This window comes from Anomaloglossus baeobatrachus, chromosome 5 (assembly GCF_048569485.1).
Source record: "Anomaloglossus baeobatrachus isolate aAnoBae1 chromosome 5, aAnoBae1.hap1, whole genome shotgun sequence".
NCBI classification, from domain to species: Eukaryota; Metazoa; Chordata; class Amphibia; order Anura; family Aromobatidae; genus Anomaloglossus; species Anomaloglossus baeobatrachus.
In genome coordinates this window covers 526,723,844-526,741,781 of record NC_134357.1, presented here as the reverse complement: position 1 = coordinate 526,741,781, position 17,938 = coordinate 526,723,844, and positions in this window count along the sequence as shown.

The window sequence follows — 17,938 nt, the reverse complement described above, 5'->3', positions numbered from 1 at the left end:
GCCAGGATTTATTTTGAAATAATAACTTGGTGAAGGAGGGCATGTGGGAGAGTTTAATCAAATAATTTTTTCCCCTGCGTCTGAATCTTTTTCAACTCTATACTTGCTGGGTTAGTAATGGGGCTGTCTGACAGAGGCATGTCCATTACTAACCCTGAGCTTGATGCCAGCTGTCAATTCACAGCTGACATCAATCCCAGAAGTATTTCTACCATACCAGAGCAATTGAGAAGAGCCGAGCAAAGTGGCAGAATTGGAGCATCAAATGGATGCGTCACTTCTGGGGCGGCTGCATTCTGCTATTTTTAAGCTAGGATGGGTCAAATAAGCATGACCCGTCCCAGCCATTTTTTTCTTAATTATTTATTTATAAGAGTGGGATACCTTCTATTTTTGATAACCAGCCAAGGTAAAAATGATAGCTGAGAGTTGCAGCCCATAGCTGTCTGTTTTACCTGTGCTTGTTATCAAAAATAGGCAGTACCCCACTTATTTATTTTTTATTTATTCCATGTCCACGTTTGCTGGGAAATTGCCTCCATCTTGTTTTCTTCTGCAGACCCCTAGCCCTTACTACAACCATATTACAACACAGAAGTTCAAGTCTCCATTGAATTATATCGGGTCCGGTATCAAATTCGAAATAAGTCCAAGTCCCAAATCGAACTTTTATCTAAAGTTCGGCCAAACCTGTTGAACGTGAACTTCCATGAGTTGAGTACGCTCATTGCTGCTTCCAATGGAAGTGAGAGGAGACAGGGAAATAAAATTAGGGCGAGTGTGCAAAGAGAGAGATAAAACTGTTCTCTCCAGCCAATGAGGAGTTCCATAAATTGTATGGAGATACAAATAAGTACAAATATTCTCCTATTTAGTAGTAAAATCACTATCACTGATCGGAAAAGAGGGAAAAACATCTATGCTTGCGTGATCGGTGACGGCCGCGATCACCAATCAGCGGCCGCCACGTCATAGGTGACGCCATGCACATACACAGTAGCGGGAATCCCACATTTAGAGCCTGGAAAGGCAGCAGGAACCCGCGTATGCGCGATAGCGCTAAATGGGGACTTAGGCTCAGGATGGTGTAAGACCCTAGATACCCAACAGCTCTATGCTAGTCGCCTAGAGCAATAGACAGGTAGTGCTGCGGAGTCGGCTGACCCCAACATAGGAGACAAAGACGGGACAGGATCGGTTCCAGGCTCAGGGGAACCCCGAACTGTAACACCTGTATTACCAAAAGTATTATCAATAAAGTGACATGTGCAAAGTATCAAAAAGATTACCGCAAAAAAAAATGCATCCAGTCTTCCCTTCATCAGCTGCCCTATATGATCTACAATTTTGATCATCCTAATGATGCCACCGTTGTACATGGCTTCTTCCCCTTTCTGGGGATTTGATTTTTGACAAAGCAGGTACTTGATCCATCAGTCTTCTATTTTATTGTGTATTCCAATTTCTGTATTAGCATGGCCCACGATTGGCATAACACTTCCCCTTTTGGGGCAGGGCTTTGCCATGTAGTCAGCTATGCAAATCAAAAAAGTCCGTGGAGCCTCTGTTAGGAGTCTCAACACAGAAACTAGCCAGATATCCCTCCGAGAAGGACCTAGCCAAGGAATGGCTCTTTTTAGGAGACCACCATAACCACCATATTAAGTGACCCGTTTAGTCAATATCCAACTCTTTGACAAGTTTAAAGATATGACAAGGGAAATACCAAGGCCAGGTATCCATCCACAGACAGGTGTTTCGGGGTATTGCCCCTCATCAGTGTGGAGTAGGATTCTGGCCAGGTGGGAGCAATGCCTAGTAGACCAAGAAGACAAAACAATCACTGATCTTGGGGAGACCGGCCAGAGAAAACACTGCCGGCAGCCAACGAGGGCGCTCAATACAGTGAAATCCTAGGTGCATTGCCCACTGGGAAATATGCAAATCAAAAAAGTCTGTGGAGCCTCTGTTAGGAGTCTCAATACAGAAACTGGCCAGATATCCCTTCGGGAAGGACTTAGCCAAGTACCACTCCGACATAGGCGGAATCGTGGAAGACTTCCAGTACCTAGGTATGACGGAGCGCGCCGCCGCCAGGCAGAAGCGGAGTATGTCTCTTTTGTGATAAGCGATTGCGTGAGGTAACTTGGAGAGGAGGACTGCCTTGGGGCAATTCTCCACTGTCTTCCCAGTTATAAGCTGATAATTAGCAAGGACCTTTCCCCAAAACTGTTTTATTCCATCACACTCCCACCAGATCTGCGTCATTGTTCCGACGTCTTGCCCGCATCTCCAACACAGCGCAGACACTGAAGGGAATATAATATGTAATTTAGACAGAAACTGGTACCAACGTGTCAAAATTTTAAAAATGTTTTCCCCTGCAGAGCACGTGACTGACAATTTATGAGTAAATAAGAAACATTTCTTCCACTCATCGGGTGAGAAATGTTGCTTCAGCTCCTTTTCCCAAGCTAATTGGTAGCCTCGTTTGCCTAAGACCCCAACTCTAATAAGAATACCGTACAAAAGGGAGACTGTGTGTTCAGGCGGGACGTTTTTAGTAAACAGTTCTTCAAAGGCACTACAAGTGCCCAGAACTCGGCCAACGGGTCTTCCCGGAGAGACAAATGCCTTTACCTGGAGGAACTCCAACCATTGCGAACCTCTAGATGGAAGTTGTGTCTGGAAGGTTTGGAATGAGGGTAACTTACCATCAATCAGTATGTGCCCCAAGCGGATGTCTTAAAGAGAAAATGTTCCAGCTCACCGCTATGATGTGTAAGTCTGAGGAGTAGACCTCATAATCCTGCACGGAAATCCCAGGCACAGGGAACCAAATACAAATTCAGAAGTGAAATCCAGCGCATCACAGGCAGGATGGATTAAAACCTTTTCTTTATTTCCATCATATTAAAAATGGACAGACAGCATCCACAAGGTACAGTTAACCAACGCGTTTCGACATAACGCAGTGTCGTTAGTTCTTTTGTAAGCGGATGTCTTCCTCCGCCCTCCAGCCGAAGTAGTTTCTCTGTTTATATCCAGGGCGAAATGATGGAGTATAGAATAAGGGAGCAAGGGGACTAACGGGCTGCGAAGGGGATATTTTTTTGGATATTATGTGACTAACTCTGAGCGTTTCTTTGATAAAATCTGAAAGCAGCCCCACGCTAGGAAGGTCTGAAGGAGGTATCCAAGGAAGGTGTTTGAAAGGGATCTCCAATCCTTCTTGCTCTACCCGAATCCATTGCTTAGAATCACTATTGAAATGCCAGTCTAAGCCGGGTCAAAGCTGCAGCCTGCATATAGACTCTGAAGTTAGGAAGGCCCGCTCCTCCACATTCCTTTGGAAGAGTAAGGGGTACTTTGCACACTACGACATTGCAGCTGCGATGTCGGTGGGGTCAAATCGAAAGTGCTGCACATGCGACGTCATTGTCGACATCGGAGTATGTGAATCGTTTTTACTAGGATTAACGAGCGCAAAAGTGTCAAAATTGTATGATCGGTGTAGTGTCGGGCATTTCCATAATGTCGCTGCAGCGACAGGTACGATGTTGTTCCTCGTTCCTGCGGCAGCACACATCGCTGTGTATGAAGCCGCAGGAGCGAGGAACATCTCCTTACCTGCGTCCCGGCTGCAATGAGGAAGGAAGAAGGTGGGCGGGATGTTTACGTCCCGCTCATCTCCGCCCCTCTGCTTCTATTGGCCGCCTGCCGTGTGACGTCGCTGTGACGCCGCACGACCCGCCCCCTTAGGAAGGAGGCGGTTCGCCGGCCAGAGCGACGTCGCAGGGCAGGTAAGTGCGTGTGAAGCTGCCGTAGCGATAATGTTCACTACGGCAGCTATCACTAGATATCGCATTTGCGACGGGGGCGGGGACTATCGCGCTCGGCATCGCTACAATCGGCTTGCGATGTCGTAGTGTGCAAAGTACCCCTAAGAGTGCGTGAGATGATTCTAGGTTTAACTTTACCCCATATGAATCGGATAATAGCAGATTGAAGGGTACGAAAAAAACTATTGGTAGGAGAAATGGGAATGGTTTGAAAGTAGTACAAAAAGCGTGGCAGGATATCCATTTTAAGGACGTTCATCCTGCCCATCCAAGACAATTTCAGTCCCCCTTAAGAGTTTAGGTTTTTGATTGTACCTTCTAGGAGTGGTAAGTGGTTAAGTGTATATAGTTTGGAGAGATCCGCTGGGATTGAAATACCCAGATATTTAATGGCCGAAGGTCTCCATTTGAATGGGAAGTTAGACATTGCCCGGGAAAATTCAGTTTGGGTCAAAGAGAGGTTTAACGCTTCTGATTTTGATAGATTAACTTTAAAGTTACTAAGGAGGCCGAATCGTTCAAATTCCAACATTATAGATGGAATCGATATATGAGGTTGAGAGATGTGTAACAGGAGATCATCTGCGTACAATGCGATTTTATGATGAGCATCCCCGATCTTGAGTCCCTTGATGTTACTATTCCCCTTGAGAGCATTAGCTAAGTGTTCCATGATGACTACATATAAAAGAGGGGATACGGTGCAGCCTTGTCTGGTCCCGTTTCGTATAGCAAAGGAGGAGGATAAAGCCCCATTAACCCTGACCTTAGCAGTTGGGTTATCATATAAGGCGCCAAATTTCTGTATATATCGGGGTCCCAGTTCCAATTGACCCAATGCTGCCCTTAGAAAGCCCCAGTGGACTCTGTCAAAGACTTTCTCAGCATCGATGGCTAGGAGACCCAGCGGGATCCAATTGCTTTTAGCTTTAGCAATAAGAGACAAAGCTTTAATTGTATTGTCTCTTGCTTCTGAGTAAAGTAGCAACACACTTAGCTCCATCAATTCCTGAATAGCATTAGTAAACATTTAAACCTCTAAACATTCAAACATTTAGCCCTTTAAAGGATGTTTAGCCTCGGATAACTATCTGGACATGTGAGATAATGATTTATATCAGGGCAAGGTTTTATCTCCAAGGACACTTTATGTGGACCTTTAAAGACCAATCTTTACACCTAGCACCGGACATAAGCCTGCATGGGAAAGAAACAATAAACTCAGTCTCCAAATGAGGCAGGAGGGATAGACTCCTTCTCTCTTCTCTGCGAGTCTCAGTTCCTCTTGCGTGCCCTGTCTTGTTATGGCAGAGGGACATTGGCCTCCATCCCAGAGGTACCGTCAACATAAGGCCAGTCTGTAACCGGAATGTGCACAATGGGTATCTCAAGGGTCGCGCAAAAGCTTGGAAGATCTTTCAAAGAAAGGAGTCCAGCATGACGGACCTGTAATTTGAATGGAAATCTCCACGAATATAAGATATTTCTTTGTCAGAGGGCATCCAGGAGAGGCCTCAGGACTCTGCGTTTCTGTAGTGTATGATGGGATAAATCTGGCAACAGTCGGACTGGTGTATTTTTAAACAGAATGGAGTCCTTCTGTTGAGCCTTGTTTAAGATCTTTTCTTTCTTTTTATATTTATGTACTCTGCAGATGACATCCCAGGGGTTGGAGACCTCCACTGGTTTAGGCCCCAGGGATCTGTGTGCCCTATCTGGTTCCAGGCGCGAGTCTCGTGGGAGGCCTAATATGGAGTTGAATAGACGCCGTAGAGATTCATCTAGATCCTGGGGGGGGGCGAGAGACTCAGAGAGACCCCTTATCCTGATATTGTTACGCCTACCCCTATTTTCTAGATCATCCAGCAGATCTGTCAAATGCTCAATCTGAAGAGCTTGCGTAGACAGGGCCTGGGCTTGAGAAGCAAGTTGTGCTGAGATAGAAGCCGTGCAGGATTCCGAGGTTGTCATGCGTTCATTTAGCTGCTGCATCTCTCCTTTTAAAGATGCTGACTCTGCTTTATATGAGGCCTCCAATCTGGTTATGTAAGTTTCCATTTCTTCTCTAGTTGGTATGGATCTAATTCATGCCTTGAGGTCATCCCAGACACAGTCATCCTGAGTATCCATCTGTGCATCTCCAACTGTGAGGCTGTGTGGAGATCTGAGAGCAACAGGAGTTGTGCCTCTTTCTGGGGAGGAAGGGGACTCTTGTAATAAATCCCTGCCTGACATATCTGGCAGCGTGGGGGAAAGTCCCAGAGTTACCTGTCCAGGGTGTTGCATATATGGAGCCAGCAAGGGGTCATACAGTGCAGGGCCAGATGTATTGCCAGTGGGGTATATGGCAGCAGAGTGTTTATTCTGAGCACCAGTGGCACTCTCCAGCTCCGTTGGTGCAGGATCTATGGCAGGGGAGCTGGATGTCTGCTCTGGCTGCTGGAGCTCCAGTGGCATAGCTGCTGCTTTTATTACTGTTATGGGCTGCGATCGCTAAAGCAGCAGGGGTTCTCCCTGCATCTTACCCCTGTCTTGCATGTCCTGTTCACCGCTCTCCTCTATCAGACAACGAGATGATCCCCCGTCCAGCCCGGCCATCTTAGGTAAGAGGGGATTTCCCTCATGTCACGTCTCTCTGCTGAGGCTGGGCTGCCGCTCACCGCCGCTTGGTCCCTGAGAGGCTTTATCTGCTGCGGAGATCCCGGGTGTCTGCGGCCGTTCTGTGTGGCGGGTCTCTTCCCCGCTGGTAGGTGGAGGGGATGTAGCTGGAGAGGACGCGGTTGCCATTTTGGGATCCGACGGAGCCAGGCCTGAGCTCCTTAGAAATCTTTGAATGCTTGCAGGGGAAGGCACCGGGTGGTCAATCCTCGGTCTGCTGTAATCTTTCTTCTTCCTGGCCGGCATTGAATGTGGTTGGAGCAGGGTGTGTGCCTTTATAATGGGTCTGGGGCCACTCCGGGCACGGGAGCTAGAGTGATCAGTGTCCTCACTCCTCCATTGCCAGGCCACGCCCCCTCCATTTGCAATATACATTCATTTTTTCTGTATTTTTTTTATTCAATAAAGAATATTTTTTATATTGATTTTGGTCTTTACTGCACATTTTTCATGTAGGTTTCTTTGTTTGGTTCTTGCCTATTTACTTTAGTCTATCTATTTACCCCTCATTCTTTATTACTGTGTATCTATCTATTTGTATATTAAAAAAAAAAAAACAAGAGGGGTGACAAGCTGCAGAATTGATGTGGTGAGTGTAGCTCAAATCTGACAAAACGGTTTTGTAAAGATCAGTTTGTGATATGCACTATTTTTAAAATAGGGAGTTTATTTTTTTCATTCAGAGATGTAGGAGATCTGTTTATGTATGCATAAAAAAATGTGAAGTTGAAAGCCGCAGGAGCACTATAACCACTTTGTAAATTAATGCCAACTCTCCTATCTCTCCCTGTGCTCCTGTCAATTGAATTTTTGTAATCTTATTTCTCCACAGACTATATACTCATCTTCTTCACTGTTGTGCTGTACCACACAAGATCTATAGAATTTGTTCACTGGTTTATGGGTTTTTTTTTCTCCCCATACCTATGGCTATTCTGTGACATCCTATCCTAATACATCACAAAAGGGTGGCTGCATTCCCTGCTTTCGCTTTTATAGTCTATGTTTCTAGTCGTCTAATTGGCTGAGCATGTGATGTGATAGTTGTAAAGCATTATAAGGAAGCCCAACCAGCTGCACCCAAAGTCTTATGACCTTTTTTTGTTACATAGGTTGAATATTTTCTAATAGCAGTGTTTCTCTCCGTTTCATTGAAGCAGCAATGCCATCTGTGATTAAACTTCCTCTTTGGGATAGGCAAAACAGCAAGTTCTTCCACTCCTTTATTAAAATGCCAGGAGTTAAATCTTCAGCTTGTAATTTTTTAGTCACTGTAAATGGGTTACATAGGTTGAAAAAAGATCTAGGTCCTCTCTAGTTCAACCTTCCTCCACCAATTATACATTTTGTTATTAAATCATTTATAACTAACAATGTTGTGTGTACTGAGGAAATCATGCAGCCCTTTTTTAAAAGCTGTTATAGTATCTGCCATTACTACCTCTTGCAGTAGGGCATTCCACAGTCTGGCTGCTTTGATTGTAAAGAACCCTTTCCTATTTAGCTGCATGAATTGCTTTTCTTCCACTCGCAGTGTATGCCCCCTGGTCCTTAGTATTGTCTTTGGAAGGAATAAGTCATGTGCCAGTCCTTTATATAGACCATACATGTATTTATACATATAAATGAGATCTCCTCTGACATGTCGTTTTTCTAAGCTAAACAAATCTAACTTTTTCAATCTCTCATCATATGGGATGCCTTCCATTCCTTGTAGTAGTCTAGTTAGCCGCCTTTGAACTGACTCTAACTTCTGAATGTCCTTTTTAAAATGTGGAGCCCAAAACTGGATCCCATATTCCAGATGTGGCCTTACAAGTGATTTACAGAGGGTTAACAATACGTTGGGTTCGCGGGATCTAATCTCTCTTTTTATACACCCTAAAATCTTGTTTACTTTTGCAGCTGCTGCTTGACATTGAGTACTGCTGATCAGCTTACTTGTAACCCGAGTACCCAAGTCCTCCTGTTCTGTAGTCTCGAGTATATATTTTGAATTACTGTGTTTTTCCAAAAATAAGACACTGTCTTATACTTTTTTGCCCCCCAAAAAAGCACTAGGGCTTAATTTTGGAGGAGGTCTTATCTTTGCAGAAACATGGCTGAGGGTACATTTACATCCCCAAAAAAGCAGAAACCCCACTTCCCAGGAGACTCATACTTACCAGACCCGGACGTCTGTGTGGCTTCCAGGTCCTCCCTGTGATCTCTGGTGGGTGCTGCACGCCGTCCTCCCCTGCTTCTGGCTGACTGACACTGACACACACACTCATTACATCCAGCGTTACAGAATACTTCTGGCTGCAGGGAATGATGGGAGAAAGTCATGTGTCCGCAGGTCCTGTAAGCTAGCATTGCGGCAGATCCTTGCATTTCACCACACTGCCTTTCAGGATTCTGCCAGCCAGAAGAAATCGGTGTCGCTGGATGTGGTATGTGTGTGATCTGATGTGTGTTTGTGCATCTGATTTTGTGTGTGCGATCTGATTGAGTGTGGGGGTGTGATCACTGCAGGTCCTCTGCTCAGCATCTGGTAAGAATGATTAAGGGGTGCCCAGTGTCTATAACGAAGTGTCCTGCAGTATCTTTACCTTTTTTAACTGTATGGACACTTCATTATTGAACCGCGACTAGGGCTTATTTTCGGGGCAGGGCTTATATTTAAACCTTGCTGCGAAAATGCTGAAAATCCCTGCTAGGGCTTATTTTTAGGGAAGGGCTTATTTTTGGAAAAACACAGTATTATGTATCATGATATAAATGTTACAAGAGGTAAATAGGGAAATAGATGTACTTTATGAATAAATTACAAAAGGTGTATTTAACAATATGGTAATGGGAACATAACCTTTTCAAAAAGCTATAGACCAATGGAATAAATATACATCCAGAAAACTTACCACAAGTGTGGCAATTCCAGACCAAAGATTTTAAAAGACACTCGGGACAATTAAAAAAACACCCATGCAAGCAGACGTACCCATGCATACGCAATCTAACAAACAGTCACTCACTTGTCCAAGAGAAGTAATACAATATATAAAATACCAACTGAAGCAAATCCTATTAGCTTATAATCTAGGAGGATGTCTGAACAGCAATTGTAGCCTCTGACTCCACCCAAAGTGACCAGACCCTCATAAATTGATTTGGACATTTTATGGACAAATAAAGCACTTTGTAAAAGGTGAATATATTTGTTAACTAGATTAAGCCAATGAGACAACAGATGAATATTTATCGACCTCCACATAATTATCACCACTTTCCTGACGCAAAAAAGAGAATGTGATAGAAAAATCACTTAAAGGAATTCTGGATCAAATCATTCTAAAATACCTAGGAGATACATTAGTGGGAAGAGGACCCTAGAAAACTCAAATTATGTATGCAAGTGTGCCGCCCCCGTGACAGCAGCCGGCGCTGCTCGGGTCCGAGCCTTCAGGGGAGGTGGATAGAGGGTCTCCGGACCCGGGGGTCTCGTGGACATGCCGAATAAATGGGGGGACTTATATGTACGGGCTGGGCCGTATTGAGTTCGTGACGCCACCCACGGTGTGTGGTGAGGTGGGACACCACTGCTGCTGTTACGGGTCACCCGGGGGAGATGTTGTGCAGAAGTTGTTAACCCCTCTGTGGACAGGGATGGTGGCCCCGGGACCCGGTTGGTGTGTGCAGGGAATGGCAACCGTAGGGGGTGCTGGTGTACTCACAGTTAGAAACACACACAAGTCTCTGGTAAACCAAGGTGGTGGTGGCCGGTGCCGCAGCCGGTTGCGTTGTGGTCCACCCACTGCTTTAAGTAGAAATTACTTCCCAGTGTGAAACGCAGGAGTCCGCTCTCGGCTGGATGTGGCCTAAGGAGCCGTGCCCGAAGACGCTGGCCCGTGGGATCTATGGGCCTTGTCAGTGACCTCTTATCCCTAATCGGTGGGTTGTTGTCTTCTATGGGGGACTTTGGGTGGGACAGAACCTCTAGTCCTGGCCTCAATCGGTTAATTAACCAGCTCCAGTCGATTCTGTTTTCTGGCTTCAGGGTCCGAGTACCCCCCTTTGTCCTACGGTTTCCGGGTCGGTTCCCCGTGTCGGTAACGGCGGGCTACAACCTTGGCCCGCTCCACCTCGGTTCCACCGAGCCGTCTTCCAGTCTCCTGCTGACAGAGACCACCGTCTGCCTCCTAGCCAGTGGCACCAGGGCTCCTACCCTGGTACCGTTCAACTTGAACTCTCTGCTGGAACTGCCCTTAGCTCCAGCCCACACTCCTCTCCAAACTTCACTCCTCAATTTCTCTCTCTATTTTTCCACCCCGGGGTGTCTAGACCCCTGGGTGGGCGTGCACCAACCGCCTGGCCACACCCACTGGTGTGTCTATCTTTCCCTGGGGGGTGACTAGGGTTTAATGGTTGGCTGTGTGTTTCCTAATGAGGGAATGGTGTTGATAAAGCCTTAATTTAGGTTGATGCCATTCAGTCATGCATCCCTCTTAAACTGTCTGCAGTCCAAATTATGAGTCACTCGTGGTAGCATGCATACCACTCTCTTTCACTCACACTAGAGACATACTCAGATATGAATAGAAAGTAAGACTGATTTATTCCGGAAGTTGTACAAATATATAACCGGGCTTATTGGCTAGGTGCCAAGAATACGTAACACGTCTCCTATTGGATAAAGTAGAACAGCTTATTCTGTGATATACAATTTACTGTAATGTGCTTGGTTCCTCATTTATATTAAGCAATGTCAGCATGATTCACTTGTCACAAGAATAGCCCAGACTGTCTGTCTGAGTCTTATGCCAAGAGATATGTGTGGTACAGTTCAAACACCATCTTAAATCCTGTTCTTTATGGATATCTCCATGTAACTCTTATATACTCATAATAATTCATAATCTTGTCCATAACAGTCCCCCCTTTGGAGATAGCCAAAAAGTCTTTCCTTACTTTCCCAGGTCTATTGATCTGTCCTAATGCCGATGGTTACCTCACTCACATACGAGATACCCCATCCCTTGTGGATGAATCTTCCCACCCAACAGACCATGCATAGGAAGCCAGATCCTGACCGTATTCTCTAGACTGTCCTCATGTCTATGTTCCACTGGCTCACGTTATTCAGGAAGGGGGAACGTGGCAGTAGTCCTTTAATTGGCTAATATTTATCAGGGTTGGTTTCAACCAAAGTCTCATGCTCCTCAGTCCTCAGGCAGTAATGGTGGGACATCATCAAAGGTGGGATGCACAGTCGTCTTCCGGTCCACATGCTTAGATATCATCGTCCTGGCACAAAGTATCGGGTAGAAGAGGAAGACAGCCATCTCCTGGTCTCAGGTCCGACATCTCTTTGTTGTGGAATGCATGGATCTTCGTCCGGAAGAAAAAGAGTGAGAGAAGAGAGAAAGAGAGAGAAAGATTTGAGGAAAGAGAGGAAGAGAGAGAAAGATTGAGAAGAGAGGAAGAGAGAGAAATATTGAGGAAAGAGAGAGGAAAAGAAAAGAGAAAAAATCTAGATCTGGTTGGATCTGGAGGAGAAAACTCAAAACGTATATTAGGCAAATGTTTAGTTAAACAAACAACAAGCTTAGTTGAAGTATCTGGGGGTACTTCTAAACAGGATTTCATAGGGTCTCAACCTAGTGGTCCCTGCTGGGGTGTGCCTGACACTGAACAATTAAAGGGGAAGACTCTCATGCCCTTGCTTTCTACACTGCCCCATCCTCCCAACCTTCCCTCTGTTCTGTGGCTGGTATGGGGTGTGTAGAGTCAGTTCTGTGTCTAAGGCCTGCCATATCTCTTTGGCTGGCAGTGAAAGCAGGTCACTAGCCACTTCCCATGGTCTCCAGGAGCCCACAGCTGCACCCTATCCCAGTCCTCTTCTTCTTCTGAGACTTGCTCTTGTAGGGTCAGGACAACGTTTTCTCAAGACTTTCCATCTTTCCTTTCTTCTTCACATCGGGGTCATTCAAAGAACACAGATTGACTGACTGTTTCTTTGGTAAGTGGTCTTGGGGCTTCTTTGGATGTTCTGTCAGTGAGGACACTTCTTACTGCTTCCCTTGACTCCTCCAATGTAGGCCTCAACCCTGCTCACCGCGACTCTGTCTGGCAATAGCAAAGCTTCCATCAGTTCTTCTATGGCCTCATGGCGGTGTACAGTTCCATTGGCAGTGATCAAGTCTCTTGTCTTCCATACAGAGTAGATGCTGGCTGCCATCTTGCAGGCTTCAGCGAGAGCACATACATCTGCTTCTTCACAGACAGGCATGCGGGTAGCGACTGCTCTATCAGCACAGCGTCTTCTGCTATCACCACCATACCCATGTGGAACCGTCTTCTTGATGCACATCTTGATCCATCCGCAAAGGGGTTAAGTCAGGGTTCAAAGGTGTATCAGTCACTGTATCGAATCCAGAGTTTCCTTAGCTATGCGAGAGTCGACTATCTCTTCCACCAAGGTGTCAGAGGTGGGACACTCCTCCCCCTTTGGAAGAGGGAGAAGTTTAGCAGGATTAAGGACCGGACACCGGGAGTTGGTGACTTTGTCAGGGAGCAGTGATATCATACGGGCACCGATCTTCAACTGGTGCTTTAGGTAGGTGTTCAATCTGAGTAGTGTTCAAAGGGCTGCTGTCCCTTAGATGTCCGGGGCTGCTGTCTTCCTTCATGGCAAACAGGTAGAATGACTTCTGGGCGGGAGATGACGTGATGATACTCTTCAGGTGACTGTGACTGCAGCACATCCGTATGTGGGGTGATTTTGTAAGCTGCTAGATTCATCTCCAGACATCTTGCCACTTGAAGGAGGGTGTCTTGGTCCTTACCAGCTGTAGTTTGCATGTGGGCTCTCGGAGACCTGATACAAAGGACTATACCCAGGTTTGTAAGAAAGAGCAATGGGTGTAACTTGGGGTCAGGAGAACACTGAAATTCTAAAAACTAAGACTCCCTAAAACCCCGGGGAAAGAGAAAAGAGCACAAGAGGGTTTGGAAACTACCAAGCAGCACCCCCTGACTACATATACACAACTAGGAAAAAGCAGTGGAGCATATCTACTCTACCTCTTCTGTGCTGACCCTGTAACTGGGGGCCCTGCACTCTCCCTCATCCCGATGGTAGACCTGATGGTGGTCAGGGTCGGGCCTCCAGCGTATCCCTCTCTCCTGTCAGACCCTGCAAACTAGGACACAAAGGATTACTGGGTGCTGCCAACAAAAACCCTAATATATGCCAACTCCTGATGATCAATGTCCCCTTGGGACCACATGAACCTCCACCCTCTCTATCAGGGAACTCTTGTGCAAGATACCAGGCAGGATAACATACAAGTGAGAATATCTCAAACCAGGCTAAGCAGCAACTGCCATAGGCAGAAAAATATTCACTGTCCACCAGGACTAATAGTGAGCAGTCTATATGGTCTACTAAATTGTATACTAGATACAGCAAAAACAAAACATGCAAAAGTGAAGGGAAAAGATTTCCACAGGACTATCAGCAATAACCTCTGCTAAGGTTCATTAGTGGGAACACAATGGGGCACAACTGCATATATGACCAAAAACGGAGTGTGTCTCAGGTCCCTGTCTCCCCCCTCTGCAGTCCCTGCTATGTCAGCAATAAACAGAGCAGTGGCTTTGGCTGCTGAAACAAAAATAGGGAACTGGGTGTCGGCTGGACTAAAATGGCGTCAAAAGATAAACTATGTAGTGTCTGAGTTAAAACGTCCACTAAAGATAATTACCGATAAGAAACAGCCGCTAAAAGAGGAAGTAGGTGTTGGCCAAAAATGGCGTCTGAAGAGGCCTGGGAGGGAGTGACATGTATTGTGACATCTACATTCAGGAGGTATTCAATCTGTCACTGGGAATATGGATTATATAGGGACCCCTGGGCTGACCCTGTAACTAGGGACCCTGTGCTTGCCCTCATCTCGACGGTAGACCTAATGGTGGTCAGGGCCGAGCCTCCAGCGTATCCCTATCTTCTGTCAGACCCTGATAACTATCCCCATACCATACCCCACCCAGGGCTGGGCAAAACACAGAGTGACAGAAAGAAATCTACATTCAGAACAGGAAATAATGGGGTGGGCTTTCGTGGACACAGTGCTCCACAGACAGCACACAAGTCCACCCTATATATCAGCTTATATTTCTAATAATGGGCTTGGACAAGCCATTTTCACAGGCAGGTACAATACACATAGTGTAGTTGCTAGATTCAGAATTACTCATCAATTCTCATCTAATCTCCCCCCTTGGGAGAATTCTCCATTTCCCTTTTTGACATACGTGTGTCACTTACAATTCATTTTCACTGAAGATGAAATAACACTTCTCTTATTATTTTTTTTTTTCCAATTTCAACTCTCCTATGGTGTTTCATACCAAAAACTGTGTACATTATACATAAAACATCTTCCAGTGTCACTTGGGTGATAAGGTACACGCACCCTCACTGTAAACCTACAAACCTGGCTCCATTACTGGCCAGAAAGAATCCACAGCTTTAATCTGGGTGAGCCCATACAAATCAGCATATGTGGCAGAGTGGGTTTTCTGGATTTGGCACATCTTCCTATAGAAAGGCCTGGGATGCAAATCAGGATCAGGGAGAGAATTCACAATATACATACACCTCCATGAGGATGGTCTACCCAATACTCAATAATTCTGATTAAGGCCAAAGTTTAGGGGTCTTCCCCAATGTATTCAATTCTAGGTAAGAATACATTGACATCCACTAAAACAAGACCAGTGAGTACGCATACAACGTTCAACTCACTGCTTAGCAGGAAAACCGTACCAGGTAACAGTCAGGGCTCTTTCACCCACTTTTTTTTTTTTTAACTCTGCACCAGTACCTTTAAAATCCCCCTTTCAAATCCTCTTTCCGTCGAGGACCAGGCTCTCGGGCCTTATCAAACATCAATTATTGATGACACATCACTCATAGGTGTATATATCTCAGTGTTCCTTCACAAGGACTGCAGCCTCTTGAGGCTTCCATGTCACATATTTAGGGCATTCTTATCTGGGACTATCGGAATAATGGTGCGATGCCATGTGTGGGCTGACGTCCTCAAATAAGGACAGCACCTGTGGTTTATCTCTACTAGGGACAGTTTTGGTGGTGGGGTGGATCATTGTTAAATCATTGTCATCTTCCTGCCCCCCCTTGGTGGCTTCTGTTGCTCCAGCAACAAATAGGCCAGTGGCCTTGGGACTTAAGATGGCTGGAAACTCAGTAACTGAGGCACTTACTAAAGAAAAGGGAACTAGGTGCGGCCCGACCTGAAATGATGTCTGGAGAGGCTAGGGAGGGCGTTTGGTGGGCAGGGGGACAAACTACTCAAGTCCAACCCTCTGGGGACGACTTATGAGGAGGGGGGGCATTGTTCCCTAATGGGCTTGGCCACTTCCTGAGGTGCCATTTTCTAACATCTTTTGATGTTCTATACCATGCCTCAGCATCCATAAGGAGAACTTAATCTTTCAAAATCCCTCGCTTATTTGACAAGACATCTTTCCATTCTTGCTCCTCTAATCTCCCTCTCTTGCAGTGATCCCTGCCACCTTCAGGAGCGACTCCCACGTTGGGCGCCAAATGATAAAGCCTTAATTTAGGTTGATGCCATTCAGTTATGCATCCCTCTTAAACTGTCTGCAGTCCAAATTATGAGTCACTCGTGGTAGCATGCATACCACTCTCTTTCACTCACACTAGAGACATACTCAGATATGAATAGAAAGTAAGACTGATTTATTCCGGAAGTTGTACAAATATATAACCGGGCTTATTGGCTAGGTGCCAAGAATACGTAACACGTCTCCTATTGGATAAAGTAGAACAGCTTATTCTGTGATATACAATTTACTGTAATGTGCTTGGTTCCTCATTTATATTAAGCAATGTCAGCATGATTCACTTGTCACAAGAATAGCCCAGACTGTCTGTCTGAGTCTTATGCCAAGAGATATGTGTGGTACAGTTCAAACACCATCTTAAATCCTGTTCTTTATGGATATCTCCATGTAACTCTTATATACTCATAATAATTCATAATCTTGTCCATAACAGTGTCATGCAGGGGCCTATTTGTGACTACCTGGTTTTGCCAGGGCATCACACAAGTGTGGTGCCCCTGCGGCTCCAGGCGCCACACGGTACTGCACCTCACCCGGGGTGCAGTATTCATCTTGGATACGGATGAGGTCATCGCCGGTAAACCACCACAACACATTCAACACACAACTCGGGAGCTCTGTCACTGGGACTAGGCCATGGTAGGTGCCAGGGGTGGCCATCACGAGGTATGGTACCTCTTGCCCACTAGTTCAGCAATCCGGGAGGTGGGGCACCTGCAGGGGAAGTGAGGAGCTATCTCACACAGCGTTGAGTTAGCTCCAGGCGCAGGAAGCGCCAGGTCAGACTCAGGAAGAGACGTCGGAAGACTGCACAGAAAGGGGCCCAGGTGGTCAGGAGCTGGAGGCTTGACCCGGGTTCTTAGGAATAAGGGGGATCCCAGGGTTCGCGGGGAGTGCAGCAGGCACACGTGACCCATGGAGCACATCACAGTGGAACACAGCACTCCAAGGGCAGTATTACTTCAGTGAGTAAAGAACGTGAGCTGCACCTCTGTGTCATCCCATCATTGCCGGCACTCCCATCATCACGCTCCTGCGCCATAGGCGACTATTACTCCCATTATCCTCCCTGGGGCCTAACTCTACCTATGGAGAGTTGTAACAACCAAGCTGCGTCACCATCTGCCTCTGACCCAGAAGACGAACTTTCCGCAGCGGCGGCTAATAATTGGCCGCACACCACAGGTGGCATCACAAATAACTATTCCCATCATCCCCATATTACAGATGACACCAAGTCTTGGTAAGTATGAAACACTGTTTTATGTCTGTTTTTCTTTATTTTGCAATAATTTTCCCCAGTGCCGGATCCGAATCGTGCACCCGGAATACCAAAATCTTTGAAGTCGCGCAGATTCGGACTTTTACAGTTTGGTTCCGCTCAGCCCTAGTCCTGAGGAAGAAGCCATAAGGTTTTGAAACGCGTAGAAAAATAAAATCATTCCTTCTACATGGATCCTCCTTTCTACGGCAGCGTGGTTTATTAACCCTTTTCTCTCCATATTTGAACTGCATCTCCACGTGGGTTCTGCTGCAGCTGTATTTACGCCATTACAATGTTTGTGACTCTCACAACCACACCAGGTGAGTCTACTGTTACAGCACTTTTGCTAACAGTGTTTTAGGATAAGACCCTATTTATGCTTGGTGTCTCTTCCAGCACTTTTAACCATTGAACAATAGGAAACGAGAGGCAGAAACAAACCGTAGTCAGATATAAGCTGAAGGTCGAAACCAGGATGTAGAAGATGAGAGAAACACAAAGAGACAGGGCAGCAAGGTCAGGA